General features: G+C 34.9%; 12 non-coding genes across 12 annotated transcripts; all 12 read left to right on the top strand.

The window, feature by feature from the left end:
- Positions 1 to 1126: 1126 nt before the first annotated feature.
- TRNAT-UGU (transfer RNA threonine (anticodon UGU)) lies at positions 1127 to 1199 on the top strand. Its single transcript has one exon. It is a non-coding gene; the product is annotated as a tRNA-Thr (tRNA).
- Positions 1200 to 2740: 1541 nt separating this feature from the next.
- Positions 2741 to 2813, top strand: TRNAT-UGU (transfer RNA threonine (anticodon UGU)). Its single transcript has one exon. It is a non-coding gene; the product is annotated as a tRNA-Thr (tRNA).
- Positions 2814 to 4356: 1543 nt separating this feature from the next.
- On the top strand, positions 4357 to 4429 carry TRNAT-UGU (transfer RNA threonine (anticodon UGU)). The gene has a single exon. It is a non-coding gene; the product is annotated as a tRNA-Thr (tRNA).
- Positions 4430 to 5971: 1542 nt separating this feature from the next.
- On the top strand, positions 5972 to 6044 carry TRNAT-UGU (transfer RNA threonine (anticodon UGU)). The gene has a single exon. It is a non-coding gene; the product is annotated as a tRNA-Thr (tRNA).
- Positions 6045 to 9196: 3152 nt separating this feature from the next.
- On the top strand, positions 9197 to 9269 carry TRNAT-UGU (transfer RNA threonine (anticodon UGU)). The gene has a single exon. It is a non-coding gene; the product is annotated as a tRNA-Thr (tRNA).
- Positions 9270 to 10811: 1542 nt separating this feature from the next.
- Positions 10812 to 10884, top strand: TRNAT-UGU (transfer RNA threonine (anticodon UGU)). Its single transcript has one exon. It is a non-coding gene; the product is annotated as a tRNA-Thr (tRNA).
- A 1538-nt stretch (positions 10885 to 12422) lies between these two features.
- On the top strand, positions 12423 to 12499 carry TRNAT-UGU (transfer RNA threonine (anticodon UGU)). The gene has a single exon. It is a non-coding gene; the product is annotated as a tRNA-Thr (tRNA).
- Positions 12500 to 14021: 1522 nt separating this feature from the next.
- Positions 14022 to 14094, top strand: TRNAT-UGU (transfer RNA threonine (anticodon UGU)). Its single transcript has one exon. It is a non-coding gene; the product is annotated as a tRNA-Thr (tRNA).
- Positions 14095 to 15636: 1542 nt separating this feature from the next.
- Positions 15637 to 15709, top strand: TRNAT-UGU (transfer RNA threonine (anticodon UGU)). Its single transcript has one exon. It is a non-coding gene; the product is annotated as a tRNA-Thr (tRNA).
- Positions 15710 to 17251: 1542 nt separating this feature from the next.
- Positions 17252 to 17324, top strand: TRNAT-UGU (transfer RNA threonine (anticodon UGU)). The gene has a single exon. It is a non-coding gene; the product is annotated as a tRNA-Thr (tRNA).
- A 1542-nt stretch (positions 17325 to 18866) lies between these two features.
- TRNAT-UGU (transfer RNA threonine (anticodon UGU)) lies at positions 18867 to 18939 on the top strand. Its single transcript has one exon. It is a non-coding gene; the product is annotated as a tRNA-Thr (tRNA).
- Positions 18940 to 20481: 1542 nt separating this feature from the next.
- TRNAT-UGU (transfer RNA threonine (anticodon UGU)) lies at positions 20482 to 20554 on the top strand. Its single transcript has one exon. It is a non-coding gene; the product is annotated as a tRNA-Thr (tRNA).
- The last annotated feature ends 1249 nt before the right edge of the window (positions 20555 to 21803 follow it).

The raw sequence follows: 21803 nt of genomic DNA, 5'->3' as shown, positions 1-21803 counted from the left end.
GCATATATAAAGTACAAATGCAAGCATACTCAAGGTAATGACCACTATTGGTCACAAATATCTCAATATAAAGACATTCTGTCATATCATTTTGAAGGCATTCCAGACTAAGGAGCACAAGGTTTGTGAGGCATGGAAAACATGACCAACATTTCCTCAATTTTATATATACACCTATTCAACATACAACAGCAAACTGAAAGTTTCTTTAAATTGTTTAATAGGTTATTAACTGCATGTCCCAAGCAGGCATTTCAGCAGTGGTCATTTGTTAAAAGTGTATATTTGGAGAATGAGCTACAACTAATAATATCCAATAAGATTACTGAAATTTGAAGAAAACTCTTTTCCACCATAATTCAGACCCCGTATTGGTCACAGTTCTGGCTACTTATGTGGCTCCATCTCTCAGGGGTTAGCGCACTGGTCTCGTAAACCAGGGGTCATGAGGTCCAATCTCACTGGGACCTAGTGTTTCCCAATGTTAAAATAGTCTATGCAATATCTTTAAGTGAGGAGAACCATTTCAATTTGGTCACACATTTGGATATTCAATTTGTACACAGAGTTATGATGTTCAGTCTAATCTGCTGATTGGTTACAAGAGCATGTCTTAAACATATTTGTTGCATTTTATTGGGCCGATTCTGTTCATGCTGATAGTTCCAACAAGTTTTTCACTATTATTATGAAACTATGGTAAGAGCTTTCCAATAATTTAACTTTAATGATAGCACAAAAACACACACATTAGGAGGTTTTTAATACTTCTCACCCTGTTGTACACCTGTTCTGTTTCTGCTGACAGGCATGGTATTATCATTTCAGCTCACTACAGGACACTCTAACACAAAGTTGGAGAGCCATTAAAAATATGTCCAACTTTTCAATATTTTCTATATAATTCAATTCAAGCAAAGACAGCTAATTTTTGCATTTATTTGATTTTCTGAAAAAGTTATATACTACATGCCTCAATCAAGGATATTGCAAATTTGTAGAATTTTTTTGTGAAAAGTCTACATTGGGACAAAAAGCGACAATAAAATGATAACAGAGATTTGAAATTTGCAGAAGATTTTTTTCCATCACTAAGCAGAATGAACATACATAGTGCTGAAGGCAAGGCTCCATAGCTCAGGGGTTAGAGCAATGGTCTTGTAAACCAGGGGTCGTGAGTTCAAATCTTACTGGGGCCTAGTGCTACTTTCTTGTTACTGCTGCTAAAATATAAATTGCAGCTCCCAATGTTGAAATAGTCTGCTCAAGAGCTTTAAGTGAGGAGAACCATTTCAATTTGGTCACACATTTGGATATTCAATTTGTACACAGAGTTATGATGTTCAGTCTAATCTGCAAATTGGTTCCAAGAGCATGTCTTAAAATTATTTTATTGTACTGATTCTGTTCATGCTGATAATCCCATCATAATTTTTCAGTATCATTACAAACTGTAGAAAGAGCTTTTCCATAATTAAACTTTAAAGATAGCAACAATGGTATATACATTGTATTAATCTGTATTGTACCGTGCAGGAATCAACTTCATCAGTTGATCCAGAAGAGTTTTGAATTGACAACTGTAGCTGCCAGAAGGCTTTTTTGGTCATGTAAGCATATATAAAGTACAAATGCAAGCATACTCAAGGTAATGACCACTATTGGTCACAAATATCTCAATATAAAGACATTCTGTCATATCATTTTGAAGGCATTCCAGACTAAGGAGCACAAGGTTTGTGAGGCATGGAAAACATGACCAACATTTCCTCAATTTTATATATACACCTATTCAACATACAACAGCAAACTGAAAGTTTCTTTAAATTGTTTAATAGGTTATTAACTGCATGTCCCAAGCAGGCATTTCAGCAGTGGTCATTTGTTAAAAGTGTATATTTGGAGAATGAGCTACAACTAATAATATCCAATAAGATTACTGAAATTTGAAGAAAACTCTTTTCCACCATAATTCAGACCCCGTATTGGTCACAGTTCTGGCTACTTATGTGGCTCCATCTCTCAGGGGTTAGCGCACTGGTCTCGTAAACCAGGGGTCATGAGGTCCAATCTCACTGGGACCTAGTGTTTCCCAATGTTAAAATAGTCTATGCAATATCTTTAAGTGAGGAGAACCATTTCAATTTGGTCACACATTTGGATATTCAATTTGTACACAGAGTTATGATGTTCAGTCTAATCTGCTGATTGGTTACAAGAGCATGTCTAAAACATATTTGTTGCATTTTATTGGGCCGATTCTGTTCATGCTGATAGTTCCAACAAGTTTTTCACTATTATTATGAAACTATGGTAAGAGCTTTCCAATAATTTAACTTTAATGATAGCACAAAAACACACACATTAGGAGGTTTTTAATACTTCTCACCCTGTTGTACACCTGTTCTGTTTCTGCTGACAGGCATGGTATTATCATTTCAGCTCACTACAGGACACTCTAACACAAAGTTGGAGAGCCATTAAAAATATGTCCAACTTTTTCAATATTTTCTATATAATTCAATTCAAGCAAAGACAGCTAATTTTTGCATTTATTTGATTTTCTGAAAAAGTTATATACTACATGCCTCAATCAAGGATATTGCAAATTTGTAGAATTTTTTTGTGAAAAGTCTACATTGGGACAAAAAGCGACAATAAAATGATAACAGAGATTTGAAATTTGCAGAAGATTTTTTCCATCACTAAGCAGAATGAACATACACAGTGCTGAAGGCAAGGCTCCATAGCTCAGGGTTTAGAACACTGGTCTTGTAAACCAGGGGTCGTGAGTTCAAATCTCACTGGGGCCTAGTGCTACTTTCTTGTTACTGCTGCTAAAATATAAATTGCAGCTCCCAATGTTGAAATAGTCTGCTCAAGAGCTTTAAGTGAGGAGAGCCATTTCAATTTGGTCACACATTTGGATATTCAATTTGTACACAGAGTTATGATGTTCAGTCTAATCTGCAAATTGGTTCCAAGTGCATGTCTTAAAATTATTTTATTGTACTGATTCTGTTCATGCTGATAATCCCATCATAATTTTTCAGTATCATTACAAACTGTAGAAAGAGCTTTTCCATAATTAAACTTTAAAGATAGCAACAATGGTATATACATTGTATTAATCTGTATTGTACCGTGCAGGAATCAACTTCATCAGTTGATCCAGAAGAGTTTTGAATTGACAACTGTAGCTGCCAGAAGGCTTTTTTGGTCATGTAAGCATATATAAAGTACAAATGCAAGCATACTCAAGGTAATGACCACTATTGGTCACAAATATCTCAATATAAAGACATTCTGTCATATCATTTTGAAGGCATTCCAGACTAAGGAGCACAAGGTTTGTGAGGCATGGAAAACATGACCAACATTTCCTCAATTTTATATATACACCTATTCAACATACAACAGCAAACTGAAAGTTTCTTTAAATTGTTTAATAGGTTATTAACTGCATGTCCCAAGCAGGCATTTCAGCAGTGGTCATTTGTTAAAAGTGTATATTTGGAGAATGAGCTACAACTAATAATATCCAATAAGATTACTGAAATTTGAAGAAAACTCTTTTCCACCATAATTCAGACCCCGTATTGGTCACAGTTCTGGCTACTTATGTGGCTCCATCTCTCAGGGATTAGAGCACTGGTCTCGTAAACCAGGGGTCATGAGGTCCAATCTCACTGGGACCTAGTGTTTCCCAATGTTAAAATAGTCTATGCAATATCTTTAAGTGAGGAGAACCATTTCAATTTGGTCACACATTTGGATATTCAATTTGTACACAGAGTTATGATGTTCAGTCTAATCTGCTGATTGGTTACAAGAGCATGTCTAAAACATATGTGTTGCATTTTATTGGGCCGATTCTGTTCATGCTGATAGTTCCAACAAGTTTTTCACTATTATTATGAAACTATGGTAAGAGCTTTCCAATAATTTAACTTTAATGATAGCACAAAAACACACACATTAGGAGGTTTTTAATACTTCTCACCCTGTTGTACACCTGTTCTGTTTCTGCTGACAGGCATGGTATTATCATTTCAGCTCACTACAGGACACTCTAACACAAAGTTGGAGAGCCATTAAAAATATGTCCAACTTTTTCAATATTTTCTATATAGTTCAATTCAAGCAAAGACAGCTAATTTTTGCATTTATTTGATTTTCTGAAAAAGTTATATACTACATGCCTCAATCAAGGATATTGCAAATTTGTAGAATTTTTGTTGTGAAAAGTCTACATTGGGACAAAAAGCGACAATAAAATGATAACAGAGATTTGAAATTTGCAGAAGATTTTTTTCCATCACTAAGCAGAATGAACATACATAGTGCTGAAGGCAAGGCTCCATAGCTCAGGGGTTAGAGCACTGGTCTTGTAAACCAGCGGTTGTGAGTTCAAATCTCACTGGGGCTTAGTGCTACTTTCTTGATACTGCTGCTAAAATATAAATTGCAGCTCCCAATGTTGAAATAGTCTGCTCAAGAGCTTTAAGTGAGGAGAACCATTTTAATTTGGTCACACATTTGGATATTCAATTTGTACACAGAGTTATGATGTTCAGTCTAATCTGCAAATTGGTTCCAAGAGCATGTCTTAAAATTATTTTATTGTACTGATTCTGTTCATGCTGATAATCCCATCATAATTTTTCAGTATCATTACAAACTGTAGAAAGAGCTTTTCCATAATTAAACTTTAAAGATAGCAACAATGGTATATACATTGTATTAATCTGTATTGTACCGTGCAGGAATCAACTTCATCAGTTGATCCAGAAGAGTTTTGAATTGACAACTGTAGCTGCCAGAAGGCTTTTTTGGTCATGTAAGCATATATAAAGTACAAATGCAAGCATACTCAAGGTAATGACCACTATTGGTCACAAATATCTCAATATAAAGACATTCTGTCATATCATTTTGAAGGCATTCCAGACTAAGGAGCACAAGGTTTGTGAGGCATGGAAAACATGACCAACATTTCCTCAATTTTATATATACACCTATTCAACATACAACAGCAAACTGAAAGTTTCTTTAAATTGTTTAATAGGTTATTAACTGCATGTCCCAAGCAGGCATTTCAGCAGTGGTCATTTGTTAAAAGTGTATATTTGGAGAATGAGCTACAACTAATAATATCCAATAAGATTACTGAAATTTGAAGAAAACTCTTTTCCACCATAATTCAGACCCCGTATTGGTCACAGTTCTGGCTACTTATGTGGCTCCATCTCTCAGGGATTAGAGCACTGGTCTCGTAAACCAGGGGTCATGAGGTCCAATCTCACTGGGACCTAGTGTTTCCCAATGTTAAAATAGTCTATGCAATATCTTTAAGTGAGGAGAACCATTTCAATTTGGTCACACATTTGGATATTCAATTTGTACACAGAGTTATGATGTTCAGTCTAATCTGCTGATTGGTTACAAGAGCATGTCTAAAACATATGTGTTGCATTTTATTGGGCCGATTCTGTTCATGCTGATAGTTCCAACAAGTTTTTCACTATTATTATGAAACTATGGTAAGAGCTTTCCAATAATTTAACTTTAATGATAGCACAAAAACACACACATTAGGAGGTTTTTAATACTTCTCACCCTGTTGTACACCTGTTCTGTTTCTGCTGACAGGCATGGTATTATCATTTCAGCTCACTACAGGACACTCTAACACAAAGTTGGAGAGCCATTAAAAATATGTCCAACTTTTTCAATATTTTCTATATAATTCAATTCAAGCAAAGACAGCTAATTTTTGCATTTATTTGATTTTCTGAAAAAGTTATATACTACATGCCTCAATCAAGGATATTGCAAATTTGTAGAATTTTTTTGTGAAAAGTCTACATTGGGACAAAAAGCGACAATAAAATGATAACAGAGATTTGAAATTTGCAGAAGATTTTTTTCCATCACTAAGCAGAATGAACATACATAGTGCTGAAGGCAAGGCTCCATAGCTCAGGGGTTAGAGCAATGGTCTTGTAAACCAGGGGTCGTGAGTTCAAATCTTACTGGGGCCTAGTGCTACTTTCTTGTTACTGCTGCTAAAATATAAATTGCAGCTCCCAATGTTGAAATAGTCTGCTCAAGAGCTTTAAGTGAGGAGAACCATTTCAATTTGGTCACACATTTGGATATTCAATTTGTACACAGAGTTATGATGTTCAGTCTAATCTGCAAATTGGTTCCAAGAGCATGTCTTAAAATTATTTTATTGTACTGATTCTGTTCATGCTGATAATCCCATCATAATTTTTCAGTATCATTACAAACTGTAGAAAGAGCTTTTCCATAATTAAACTTTAAAGATAGCAACAATGGTATATACATTGTATTAATCTGTATTGTACCGTGCAGGAATCAACTTCATCAGTTGATCCAGAAGAGTTTTGAATTGACAACTGTAGCTGCCAGAAGGCTTTTTTGGTCATGTAAGCATTTATAAAGTACAAATGCAAGCATACTCAAGGTAATGACCACTATTGGTCACAAATATCTCAATATAAAGACATTCTGTCATATCATTTTGAAGGCATTCCAGACTAAGGAGCACAAGGTTTGTGAGGCATGGAAAACATGACCAACATTTCCTCAATTTTATATATACACCTATTCAACATACAACAGCAAACTGAAAGTTTCTTTAAATTGTTTAATAGGTTATTAACTGCATGTCCCAAGCAGGCATTTCAGCAGTGGTCATTTGTTAAAAGTGTATATTTGGAGAATGAGCTACAACTAATAATATCCAATAAGATTACTGAAATTTGAAGAAAACTCTTTTCCACCATAATTCAGACCCCGTATTGGTCACAGTTCTGGCTACTTATGTGGCTCCATCTCTCAGGGGTTAGCGCACTGGTCTCGTAAACCAGGGGTCATGAGGTCCAATCTCACTGGGACCTAGTGTTTCCCAATGTTAAAATAGTCTATGCAATATCTTTAAGTGAGGAGAACCATTTCAATTTGGTCACACATTTGGATATTCAATTTGTACACAGAGTTATGATGTTCAGTCTAATCTGCTGATTGGTTACAAGAGCATGTCTAAAACATATTTGTTGCATTTTATTGGGCCGATTCTGTTCATGCTGATAGTTCCAACAAGTTTTTCACTATTATTATGAAACTATGGTAAGAGCTTTCCAATAATTTAACTTTAATGATAGCACAAAAACACACACATTAGGAGGTTTTTAATACTTCTCACCCTGTTGTACACCTGTTCTGTTTCTGCTGACAGGCATGGTATTATCATTTCAGCTCACTACAGGACACTCTAACACAAAGTTGGAGAGCCATTAAAAATATGTCCAACTTTTTCAATATTTTCTATATAATTCAATTCAAGCAAAGACAGCTAATTTTTGCATTTATTTGATTTTCTGAAAAAGTTATATACTACATGCCTCAATCAAGGATATTGCAAATTTGTAGAATTTTTGTGTGAAAAGTCTACATTGGGACAAAAAGCGACAATAAAATGATAACAGAGATTTGAAATTTGCAGAAGATTTTTTTCCATCACTAAGCAGAATGAACATAAATAATGCTGATGGCAAGGCTCCATAGCTCAGTGGGCACTGGTCTTGTAAACCAGGGGTCGTGAGTTCAAATCTCACTGGGGCCTAGTGCTACTTTCTTGTTACTGCTGCTAAAATATAAATTGCAGCTCCCAATGTTGAAATAGTCTGCTCAAGAGCTTTAAGTGAGGAGAACCATTTCAATTTGGTCACACATTTGGATATTCAATTTGTACACAGAGTTATGATGTTCAGTCTAATCTGCAAATTGGTTCCAAGAGCATGTCTTAAAATTATTTTATTGTACTGATTCTGTTCATGCTGATAATCCCATCATAATTTTTCAGTATCATTACAAACTGTAGAAAGAGCTTTTCCATAATTAAACTTTAAAGATAGCAACAATGGTATATACATTGTATTAATCTGTATTGTACCGTGCAGGAATCAACTGCATCAGTTGATCCAGAAGAGTTTTGAATTGACAACTGTAGCTGCCAGAAGGCTTTTTTGGTCATGTAAGCATATATAAAGTACAAATGCAAGCATACTCAAGGTAATGACCACTATTGGTCACAAATATCTCAATATAAAGACATTCTGTCATATCATTTTGAAGGCATTCCAGACTAAGGAGCACAAGGTTTGTGAGGCATGGAAAACATGACCAACATTTCCTCAATTTTATATATACACCTATTCAACATACAACAGCAAACTGAAAGTTTCTTTAAATTGTTTAATAGGTTATTAACTGCATGTCCCAAGCAGGCATTTCAGCAGTGGTCATTTGTTAAAAGTGTATATTTGGAGAATGAGCTACAACTAATAATATCCAATAAGATTACTGAAATTTGAAGAAAACTCTTTTCCACCATAATTCAGACCCCGTATTGGTCACAGTTCTGGCTACTTATGTGGCTCCATCTCTCAGGGGTTAGAGCACTGGTCTCGTAAACCAGGGGTCATGAGGTCCAATTTCACTGGGACCTAGTGTTTCCCAATGTTAAAATAGTCTATGCAATATCTTTAAGTGAGGAGAACCATTTCAATTTGGTCACACATTTGGATATTCAATTTGTACACAGAGTTATGATGTTCAGTCTAATCTGCTGATTGGTTACAAGAGCATGTCTAAAACATATTTGTTGCATTTTATTGGGCTGATTCTGTTCATGCTGATAGTTCCAACAAGTTTTTCACTATTATTATGAAACTATGGTAAGAGCTTTCCAATAATTTAACTTTAATGATAGCACAAAAACACACACATTAGGAGGTTTTTAATACTTCTCACCCTGTTGTACACCTGTTCTGTTTCTGCTGACAGGCATGGTATTATCATTTTAGCTCACTACAGGACACTCTAACACAAAGTTGGAGAGCCATTAAAAATATGTCCAACTTTTTCAATATTTTCTATATAATTCAATTCAAGCAAAGACAGCTAATTTTTGCATTTATTTGATTTTCTGAAAAAGTTATATACTACATGCCTCAATCAAGGATATTGCAAATTTGTAGAATTTTTTTGTGAAAAGTCTACATTGGGACAAAAAGCGACAATAAAATGATAACAGAGATTTGAAATTTGCAGAAGATTTTTTTCCATCACTAAGCAGAATGAACATACATGGTGCTGAAGGCAAGGCTCCATAGCTCAGGGGTTAGAGCACTGGTCTTGTAAACCAGGGGTCGTGAGTTCAAATCTCACTGGGGCCTAGTGCTACTTTCTTGTTACTGCTGCTAAAATATAAATTGCAGCTCCCAATGTTGAAATAGTCTGCTCAAGAGCTTTAAGTGAGGAGAACCATTTCAATTTGGTCACAAATTTGGATATTCAATTTGTACACAGAGTTATGATGTTCAGTCTAATCTGCAAATTGGTTCCAAGAGCATGTCTTAAAATTATTTTATTGTACTGATTCTGTTCATGTTGATAATCCCATCATAATTTTTCAGTATCATTACAAACTGTAGAAAGAGCTTTTCCATAATTAAACTTTAAAGATAGCAACAATGGTATATACATTGTATTAATCTGTATTGTACCGTGCAGGAATCAACTTCATCAGTTGATCCAGAAGAGTTTTGAATTGACAACTGTAGCTGCCAGAAGGCTTTTTTGGTCATGTAAGCATATATAAAGTACAAATGCAAGCATACTCAAGGTAATGACCACTATTGGTCACAAATATCTCAATATAAAGACATTCTGTCATATCATTTTGAAGGCATTCCAGACTAAGGAGCACAAGGTTTGTGAGGCATGGAAAACATGACCAACATTTCCTCAATTTTATATATACACCTATTCAACATACAACAGCAAACTGAAAGTTTCTTTAAATTGTTTAATAGGTTATTAACTGCATGTCCCAAGCAGGCATTTCAGCAGTGGTCATTTGTTAAAAGTGTATATTTGGAGAATGAGCTACAACTAATAATATCCAATAAGATTACTGAAATTTGAAGAAAACTCTTTTCCACCATAATTTAGACCCCGTATTGGTCTCAGTTCTGGCTACTTATGTGGCTCCATCTCTCAGGGGTTAGAGCACTGGTCTCGTAAACCAGGGGTCATGAGGTCCAATCTCACTGGGACCTAGTGTTTCCCAATGTTAAAATAGTCTATGCAATATCTTTAAGTGAGGAGAACCATTTCAATTTGGTCACACATTTGGATATTCAATTTGTACACAGAGTTATGATGTTCAGTCTAATCTGCTGATTGGTTACAAGAGCATGTCTAAAACATATTTGTTGCATTTTATTGGGCTGATTCTGTTCATGCTGATAGTTCCAACAAGTTTTTCACTATTATTATGAAACTATGGTAAGAGCTTTCCAATAATTTAACTTTAATGATAGCACAAAAACACACACATTAGGAGGTTTTTAATACTTCTCACCCTGTTGTACACCTGTTCTGTTTCTGCTGACAGGCATGGTATTATCATTTTAGCTCACTACAGGACACTCTAACACAAAGTTGGAGAGCCATTAAAAATATGTCCAACTTTTTCAATATTTTCTATATAATTCAATTCAAGCAAAGACAGCTAATTTTTGCATTTATTTGATTTTCTGAAAAAGTTATATACTACATGCCTCAATCAAGGATATTGCAAATTTGTAGAATTTTTTTGTGAAAAGTCTACATTGGGACAAAAAGCGACAATAAAATGATAACAGAGATTTGAAATTTGCAGAAGATTTTTTTCCATCACTAAGCAGAATGAACATACATGGTGCTGAAGGCAAGGCTCCATAGCTCAGGGGTTAGAGCACTGGTCTTGTAAACCAGGGATCGTGAGTTCAAATCTCACTGGGGCCTAGTGCTACTTTCTTGTTACTGCTGCTAAAATATAAATTGCAGCTCCCAATGTTGAAATAGTCTGCTCAAGAGCTTTAAGTGAGGAGAACCATTTCAATTTGGTCACAAATTTGGATATTCAATTTGTACACAGAGTTATGATGTTCAGTCTAATCTGCAAATTGGTTCCAAGAGCATGTCTTAAAATTATTTTATTGTACTGATTCTGTTCATGTTGATAATCCCATCATAATTTTTCAGTATCATTACAAACTGTAGAAAGAGCTTTTCCATAATTAAACTTTAAAGATAGCAACAATGGTATATACATTGTATTAATCTGTATTGTACCGTGCAGGAATCAACTTCATCAGTTGATCCAGAAGAGTTTTGAATTGACAACTGTAGCTGCCAGAAGGCTTTTTTGGTCATGTAAGCATATATAAAGTACAAATGCAAGCATACTCAAGGTAATGACCACTATTGGTCACAAATATCTCAATATAAAGACATTCTGTCATATCATTTTGAAGGCATTCCAGACTAAGGAGCACAAGGTTTGTGAGGCATGGAAAACATGACCAACATTTCCTCAATTTTATATATACACCTATTCAACATACAACAGCAAACTGAAAGTTTCTTTAAATTGTTTAATAGGTTATTAACTGCATGTCCCAAGCAGGCATTTCAGCAGTGGTCATTTGTTAAAAGTGTATATTTGGAGAATGAGCTACAACTAATAATATCCAATAAGATTACTGAAATTTGAAGAAAACTCTTTTCCACCATAATTTAGACCCCGTATTGGTCTCAGTTCTGGCTACTTATGTGGCTCCATCTCTCAGGGGTTAGAGCACTGGTCTCGTAAACCAGGGGTCATGAGGTCCAATCTCACTGGGACCTAGTGTTTCCCAATGTTAAAATAGTCTATGCAATATCTTTAAGTGAGGAGAACCATTTCAATTTGGTCACACATTTGGATATTCAATTTGTACACAGAGTTATGATGTTCAGTCTAATCTGCTGATTGGTTACAAGAGCATGTCTAAAACATATTTGTTGCATTTTATTGGGCTGATTCTGTTCATGCTGATAGTTCCAACAAGTTTTTCACTATTATTATGAAACTATGGTAAGAGCTTTCCAATAATTTAACTTTAATGATAGCACAAAAACACACACATTAGGAGGTTTTTAATACTTCTCACCCTGTTGTACACCTGTTCTGTTTCTGCTGACAGGCATGGTATTATCATTTCAGCTCACTACAGGACACTCTAACACAAAGTTGGAGAGCCATTAAAAATATGTCCAACTTTTTCAATATTTTCTATATAATTCAATTCAAGCAAAGACAGCTAATTTTTGCATTTATTTGATTTTCTGAAAAAGTTATATACTACATGTCTCAATCAAGGATATTGCAAATTTGTAGAATTTTTTTGTGAAAAGTCTACATTGGGACAAAAAGCGACAATAAAATGATAACAGAGATTTGAAATTTGCAGAAGATTTTTTTCCATCACTAAGCAGAATGAACATAAATAATGCTGATGGCAAGGCTCCATAGCTCAGTGGTTAGAGCACTGGTCTTGTAAACCAGGGGTTGTGAGTTCAAATCTCACTTGTTACTGCTGCTAAAATATAAATTGCAGCTCCCAATGTTGAAAAAGTCTGCTCAAGAGCTTTAAGTGAGGAGAACCATTTCAATTTGGTCACACATTTGGATATTCAATTTGTACACAGAGTTATGATGTTCAGTCTAATCTGCAAATTGGTTCCAAGAGCATGTCTTAAAATTATTTTATTGTACTGATTCTGTTCATGCTGATAATCCCATCATAATTTTTCAGTATCATTACAAACTGTAGAAAGAGCTTTTCCATAATTAAACTTTAAAGATAGCAACAATGGTATATACATTGTATTAATCTGTATTGTACCGTGCAGGAATCAACTTCATCAGTTGATCCAGAAGAGTTTTGAATTGACAACTGTAGCTGCCAGAAGGCTTTTTTGGTCATGTAAGCATATATAAAGTACAAATGCAAGCATACTCAAGGTAATGACCACTATTGGTCACAAATATCTCAATATAAAGACATTCTGTCATATCATTTTGAAGGCATTCCAGACTAAGGAGCACAAGGTTTGTGAGGCATGGAAAACATGACCAACATTTCCTCAATTTTATATATACACCTATTCAACATACAACAGCAAACTGAAAGTTTCTTTAAATTGTTTAATAGGTTATTAACTGCATGTCCCAAGCAGGCATTTCAGCAGTGGTCATTTGTTAAAAGTGTATATTTGGAGAATGAGCTACAACTAATAATATCCAATAAGATTACTGAAATTTGAAGAAAACTCTTTTCCACCATAATTCAGACCCCGTATTGGTCACAGTTCTGGCTACTTATGTGGCTCCATCTCTCAGGGGTTAGAGCACTGGTCTCGTAAACCAGGGGTCATGAGGTCCAATCTCACTGGGACCTAGTGTTTCCCAATGTTAAAATAGTCTATGCAATATCTTTAAGTGAGGAGAACCATTTCAATTTGGTCACACATTTGGATATTCAATTTGTACACAGAGTTATGATGTTCAGTCTAATCTGCTGATTGGTTACAAGAGCATGTCTAAAACATATTTGTTGCATTTTATTGGGCTGATTCTGTTCATGCTGATAGTTCCAACAAGTTTTTCACTATTATTATGAAACTATGGTAAGAGCTTTCCAATAATTTAACTTTAATGATAGCACAAAAACACACACATTAGGAGGTTTTTAATACTTCTCACCCTGTTGTACACCTGTTCTGTTTCTGCTGACAGGCATGGTATTATCATTTCAGCTCACTACAGGACACTCTAACACAAAGTTGGAGAGCCATTAAAAATATGTCCAACTTTTTCAATATTTTCTATATAATTCAATTCAAGCAAAGACAGCTAATTTTTGCATTTATTTGATTTTCTGAAAAAGTTATATACTACATGCCTCAATCAAGGATATTGCAAATTTGTAGAATTTTTTTGTGAAAGGTCTACATTGGGAAAAAAAGCGACAATAAAATGATAACAGAGATTTGAAATTTGCAGAAGATTTTTTTCCATCACTAAGCAGAATGAACATACATGGTGCTGAAGGCAAGGCTCCATAGCTCAGGGGTTAGAGCACTGGTCTTGTAAACCAGGGGTCGTGAGTTCAAATCTCACTGGGGCCTAGTGCTACTTTCTTGTTACTGCTGCTAAAATATAAATTGCAGCTCCCAATGTTGAAATAGTCTGCTCAAGAGCTTTAAGTGAGGAGAATCATTTCAATTTGGTCACACATTTGGATATTCAATTTGTACACAGAGTTATGATGTTCAGTCTAATCTGCAAACTGGTTCCAAGAGCATGTCTTAAAATTATTTTATTGTACTGATTCTGTTCATGCTGATAATCCCATCATAATTTTTCAGTATCATTACAAACTGTAGAAAGAGCTTTTCCATAATTAAACTTTAAAGATAGCAACAATGGTATATACATTGTATTAATCTGTATTGTACCGTGCAGGAATCAACTTCATCAGTTGATCCAGAAGAGTTTTGAATTGACAACTGTAGCTGCCAGAAGGCTTTTTTGGTCATGTAAGCATATATAAAGTACAAATGCAAGCATACTCAAGGTAATGACCACTATTGGTCACAAATATCTCAATATAAAGACATTCTGTCATATCATTTTGAAGGCATTCCAGACTAAGGAGCACAAGGTTTGTGAGTCATGGAAAACATGACCAACATTTCCTCAATTTTATATATACACCTATTCAACATACAACAGCAAACTGAAAGTTTCTTTAAATTGTTTAATAGGTTATTAACTGCATGTCCCAAGCAGGCATTTCAGCAGTGGTCATTTTTTAAAAGTGTATATTTGGAGAATGAGCTACAACTAATAATATCCAATAAGATTACTGAAATTTGAAGAAAACTCTTTTCCACCATAATTCAGACCCCGTATTGGTCACAGTTCTGGCTACTTATGTGGCTCCATCTCTCAGGGGTTAGAGCACTGGTCTCGTAAACCAGGGGTCATGAGGTCCAATTTCACTGGGACCTAGTGTTTCCCAATGTTAAAATAGTCTATGCAATATCTTTAAGTGAGGAGAACCATTTCAATTTGGTCACACATTTGGATATTCAATTTGTACACAGAGTTATGATGTTCAGTCTAATCTGCTGATTGGTTACAAGAGCATGTCTAAAACATATTTGTTGCATTTTATTGGGCTGATTCTGTTCATGCTGATAGTTCCAACAAGTTTTTCACTATTATTATGAAACTATGGTAAGAGCTTTCCAATAATTTAACTTTAATGATAGCACAAAAACACACACATTAGGAGGTTTTTAATACTTCTCACCCTGTTGTACACCTGTTCTGTTTCTGCTGACAGGCATGGTATTATCATTTCAGCTCACTACAGGACACTCTAACACAAAGTTGGAGAGCCATTAAAAATATGTCCAACTTTTTCAATATTTTCTATATAATTCAATTCAAGCAAAGACAGCTAATTTTTGCATTTATTTGATTTTCTGAAAAAGATATATACTACATGCCTCAATCAAGGATATTGCAAATTTGTAGAATTTTTTTGTGAAAAGTCTACATTGGGACAAAAAGCGACAATAAAATGATAACAGAGATTTTAAATTTGCAGAAGATTTTTTTCCATCACTAAGCAGAATGAACATAAATAATGCTGATGGCAAGGCTCCATAGCTCAGTGGTTAGAGCACTGGTCTTGTAAACCAGGGGTTGTGAGTTCAAATCTCACTGGGGCCTAGTGCTACTTTCTTGTTACTGCTGCTAAAATATAAATTGCAGCTCCCAATGTTGAAATAGTCTGCTCAAGAGCTTTAAGTGAGGAGAACCATTTCTATTTGGTCACACATTTGGATATTCAATTTGTACACAGAGTTATGATGTTCAGTCTAATCTGCAAATTGGTTCCAAGAGCATGTCTTAAAATTATTTTATTGTACTGATTCTGTTCATGCTGATAATCCCATCATAATTTTTCAGTATCATTACAAACTGTAGAAAGAGCTTTTCCATAATTAAACTTTAAAGATAGCAACAATGGTATATACATTGTATTAATCTGTATTGTACCGTGCAGGAATCAACTTCATCAGTTGATCCAGAAGAGTTTTGAATTGACAACTGTAGCTGCCAGAAGGCTTTTTTGGTCATGTAAGCATATATAAAGTACAAATGCAAGCATACTCAAGGTAATGACCACTATTGGTCACAAATATCTCAATATAAAGACATTCTGTCATATCATTTTGAAGGCATTCCAGACTAAGGAGCACAAGGTTTGTGAGGCATGGAAAACATGACCAACATTTCCTCAATTTTATATATACACCTATTCAACATACAACAGCAAACTGAAAGTTTCTTTAAATTGTTTAATAGGTTATTAACTGCATGTCCCAAGCAGGCATTTCAGCAGTGGTCATTTGTTAAAAGTGTATATTTGGAGAATGAGCTACAACTAATAATATCCAATAAGATTACTGAAATTTGAAGAAAACTCTTTTCCACCATAATTCAGACCCCGTATTGGTCACAGTTCTGGCTACTTATGTGGCTCCATCTCTCAGGGGTTAGCGCACTGGTCTCGTAAACCAGGGGTCATGAGGTCCAATCTCACTGGGACCTAGTGTTTCCCAATGTTAAAATAGTCTATGCAATATCTTTAAGTGAGGAGAACCATTTCAATTTGGTCACACATTTGGATATTCAATTTGTACACAGAGTTATGATGTTCAGTCTAATCTGCTGATTGGTTACAAGAGCATGTCTAAAACATATTTGTTGCATTTTATTGGGCTGATTCTGTTCATGCTGATAGTTCCAACAAGTTTTTCACTATTATTATGAAACTATGGTAAGAGCTTTCCAATAATTTAACTTTAATGATAGCACAAAAACACACACATTAGGAGGTTTTTAATACTTCTCACCCTGTTGTACACCTGTTCTGTTTCTGCTAACAGGCATGGTATTATCATTTCAGCTCACTACAGGACACTCTAACACAAAGTTGGAGAGCCATTAAAAATATGTCCAACTTTTTCAATATTTTCTATATAATTCAATTCAAGCAAAGACAGCTAATTTTTGCATTTATTTGATTTTCTGAAAAAGTTATATACTACATGCCTCAATCAAGGATATTGCAAATTTGTAGAATTTTTTTGTGAAAAGTCTACATTGGGACAAAAAGCGACAATAAAATGATAACAGAGATTTGAAATTTGCAGAAGATTTTTTTCCATCACTAAGCAGAATGAACATACATGGTGCTGAAGGCAAGGCTCCATATCTCAGGGGTTAGAGCACTGGTCTTGTAAACCAGGGGTCGTGAGTTCAAATCTCACTGGGGCCTAGTGCTACTTTCTTGTTACTGCTGCTAAAATATAAATTGCAGCTCCCAATGTTGAAATAGTCTGCTCAAGAGCTTTAAGTGAGGAGAACCATTTCAATTTGGTCACACATTTGGATATTCAATTTGTACACAGAGTTATGATGTTCAGTCTAATCTGCAAATTGGTTCCAAGAGCATGTCTTAAAATTATTTTATTGTACTGATTCTGTTCATGCTGATAATCCCATCATAATTTTTCAGTATCATTACAAACTGTAGAAAGAGCTTTTCCATAATTAAACTTTAAAGATAGCAACAATGGTATATACATTGTATTAATCTGTATTGTACCGTGCAGGAATCAACTTCATCAGTTGATCCAGAAGAGTTTTGAATTGACAACTGTAGCTGCCAGAAGGCTTTTTTGGTCATGTAAGCATATATAAAGTACAAATGCAAGCATACTCAAGGTAATGACCACTATTGGTCACAAATATCTCAATATAAAGACATTCTGTCATATCATTTTGAAGGCATTCCAGACTAAGGAGCACAAGGTTTGTGAGGCATGGAAAACATGACCAACATTTCCTCAATTTTATATATACACCTATTCAACATACAACAGCAAACTGAAAGTTTCTTTAAATTGTTTAATAGGTTATTAACTGCATGTCCCAAGCAGGCATTTCAGCAGTGGTCATTTGTTAAAAGTGTATATTTGGAGAATGAGCTACAACTAATAATATCCAATAAGATTACTTAAATTTGAAGAAAACTCTTTTCCACCATAATTCAGACCCCGTATTGGTCACAGTTCTGGCTACTTATGTGGCTCCATCTCTCAGGGGTTAGAGCACTGGTCTCGTAAACCAGGGGTCATGAGGTCCAATCTCACTGGGACCTAGTGTTTCCCAATGTTAAAATAGTCTATGCAATATCTTTAAGTGAGGAGAACCATTTCAATTTGGTCACACATTTGGATATTCAATTTGTACACAGAGTTATGATGTTCAGTCTAATCTGCTGATTGGTTACAAGAGCATGTCTAAAACATATTTGTTGCATTTTATTGGGCTGATTCTGTTCATGCTGATAGTTCCAACAAGTTTTTCACTATTATTATGAAACTATGGTAAGAGCTTTCCAATAATTTAACTTTAATGATAGCACAAAAACACACACATTAGGAGGTTTTTAATACTTCTCACCCTGTTGTACACCTGTTCTGTTTCTGCTGACAGGCATGGTATTATCATTTCAGCTCACTACAGGACACTCTAACACAAAGTTGGAGAGCCATTAAAAATATGTCCAACTTTTTCAATATTTTCTATATAATTCAATTCAAGCAAAGACAGCTAATTTTTGCATTTATTTGATTTTCTGAAAAAGTTATATACTACATGCCTCAATCAAGGATATTGCAAATTTGTAGAATTTTTTTGTGAAAGGTCTACATTGGGAAAAAAAGCGACAATAAAATGATAACAGAGATTTGAAATTTGCAGAAGATTTTTTTCCATCACTAAGCAGAATGAACATACATGGTGCTGAAGGCAAGGCTCCATAGCTCAGGGGTTAGAGCACTGGTCTTGTAAACCAGGGGTCGTGAGTTCAAATCTCACTGGGGCCTAGTGCTGCTTTCTTGTTACTGCTGCTAAAATATAAATAGCAGCTCCCAATGTTGAAATAGTCTGCTCAAGAGCTTTAAGTGAGGAGAACCATTTCAATTTGGTCACACATTTGGATATTCAATTTGTACACAGAGTTATGATGTTCAGTCTAATCTGCAAACTGGTTCCAAGAGCATGTCTTAAAATTATTTTATTGTACTGATTCTGTTCATGCTGATAATCCCATCATAATTTTTCAGTATCATTACAAACTGTAGAAAGAGCTTTTCCATAATTAAACTTTAAAGATAGCAACAATGGTATATACATTGTATTAATCTGTATTGTACCGTGCAGGAATCAACTTCATCAGTTGATCCAGAAGAGTTTTGAATTGACAACTGTAGCTGCCAGAAGGCATTTTTGGTCATGTAAGCATATATAAAGTACAAATGCAAGCATACTCAAGGTAATGACCACTATTGGTCACAAATATCTCAATATAAAGACATTCTGTCATATCATTTTGAAGGCATTCCAGACTAAGGAGCACAAGGTTTGTGAGGCATGGAAAACATGACCAACATTTCCTCAATTTTATATATACACCTATTCAACATACAACAGCAAACTGAAAGTTTCTTTAAATTGTTTAATAGGTTATTAACTGCATGTCCCAAGCAGGCATTTCAGCAGTGGTCATTTGTTAAAAGTGTATATTTGGAGAATGAGCTACAACTAATAATATCCAATAAGATTACTGAAATTTGAAGAAAACTCTTTTCCACCATAATTTAGACCCCATATTGGTCTCAGTTCTGGCTACTTATGTGGCTCCATCTCTCAGGGGTTAGAGCACTGGTCTCGTAAACCAGGGGTCATGAGGTCCAATCTCACTGGGACCTAGTGTTTCCCAATGTTAAAATAGTCTATGCAATATCTTTAAGTGAGGAGAACCATTTCAATTTGGTCACACATTTGGATATTCAATTTGTACACAGAGTTATGATGTTCAGTCTAATCTGCTGATTGGTTACAAGAGCATGTCTAAAACATATTTGTTGCATTTTATTGGGCTGATTCTGTTCATGCTGATAGTTCCAACAAGTTTTTCACTATTATTATGAAACTATGGTAAGAGCTTTCCAATAATTTAACTTTAATGATAGCACAAAAACACACACATTAGGAGGTTTTTAATACTTCTCACCCTGTTGTACACCTGTTCTGTTTCTGCTTACAGGCATGGTATTATCATTTCAGCTCACTACAGGACACTCTAACACAAAGTTGGAGAGCCATTAAAAATATGTCCAACTTTTTCAATATTTTCTATATAATTCAATTCAAGCAAAGACAGCTAATTTTTGCATTTATTTGATTTTCTGAAAAAGTTATATACTACATGCCTCAATCAAGGATATTGCAAATTTGTAGAATTTTTTTGTGAAAAGTCTACATTGGGACAAAAAGCGACAATAAAATGATAACAGAGATTTGAAATTTGCAGAAGATTTTTTTCCATCACTAAGCAGAATGAACATAAATAATGCTGACGGCAAGGCTCCATAGCTCAGTGGTTAGAGCACTGGTCTTGTAAACCAGGGGTTGTGAGTTCAAATCTCACTGGGGCCTAGTGCTACTTTCTTGTTACTGCTGCTAAAATATAAATTGCAGCTCCCAATGTTGAAATAGTCTGCTCAAGAGCTTTAAGTGAGGAGAACCATTTCAATTTGGTCACACATTTGGATATTCAATTTGTACACAGAGTTATGATGTTCAGTCTAATCTGCAAATTGGTTCCAAGAGCATGTCTTAAAATTATTTTATTGTACTGATTCTGTTCATGCTGATAATCCCATCATAATTTTTCAGTATCATTACAAACTGTAGAAAGAGCTTTTCCATAATTAAACTTTAAAGATAGCAACAATGGTATATACATTGTATTAATCTGTATTGTACCGTGCAGGAATCAACTTCATCAGTTGATCCAGAAGAGTTTTGAATTGACAACTGTAGCTGCCAGAAGGCTTTTTTGGTCATGTAAGCATATATAAAGTACAAATGCAAGCATACTCAAGGTAATGACCACTATTGGTCACAAATATCTCAATATAAAGACATTCTGTCATATCATTTTGAAGGCATTCCAGACTAAGGAGCACAAGGTTTGTGAGGCATGGAAAACATGACCAACATTTCCTCAATTTTATATATACACCTATTCAACATACAACAGCAAACTGAAAGTTTCTTTAAATTGTTTAATAGGTTATTAACTGCATGTCCCAAGCAGGCATTTCAGCAGTGGTCATTTGTTAAAAGTGTATATTTGGAGAATGAGCTACAACTAATAATATCCAATAAGATTACTTAAATTTGAAGAAAACTCTTTTCCACCATAATTCAGACCCCGTATTGGTCACAGTTCTGGCTACTTATGTGGCTCCATCTCTCAGGGGTTAGAGCACTGGTCTCGTAAACCAGGGGTCATGAGGTCCAATCTCACTGGGACCTAGTGTTTCCCAATGTTAAAATAGTCTATGCAATATCTTTAAGTGAGGAGAACCATTTCAATTTGGTCACACATTTGGATATTCAATTTGTACACAGAGTTATGATGTTCAGTCTAATCTGCTGATTGGTTACAAGAGCATGTCTAAAACATATTTGTTGCATTTTATTGGGCTGATTCTGTTCATGCTGATAGTTCCAACAAGTTTTTCACTATTATTATGAAACTATGGTAAGAGCTTTCCAATAATTTAACTTTAATGATAGCACAAAAACACACACATTAGGAGGTTTTTAATACTTCTCACCCTGTTGTACACCTGTTCTGTTTCTGCTGACAGGCATGGTATTATCATTTCAGCTCACT

This window comes from Pseudophryne corroboree, chromosome 11, assembly GCF_028390025.1.
Source record: "Pseudophryne corroboree isolate aPseCor3 chromosome 11, aPseCor3.hap2, whole genome shotgun sequence".
NCBI lineage: Eukaryota > Metazoa > Chordata > Amphibia > Anura > Myobatrachidae > Pseudophryne > Pseudophryne corroboree.
Note: the sequence above shows the minus strand (reverse complement) of the source record. Positions and strands in the feature narration are given on the sequence as shown.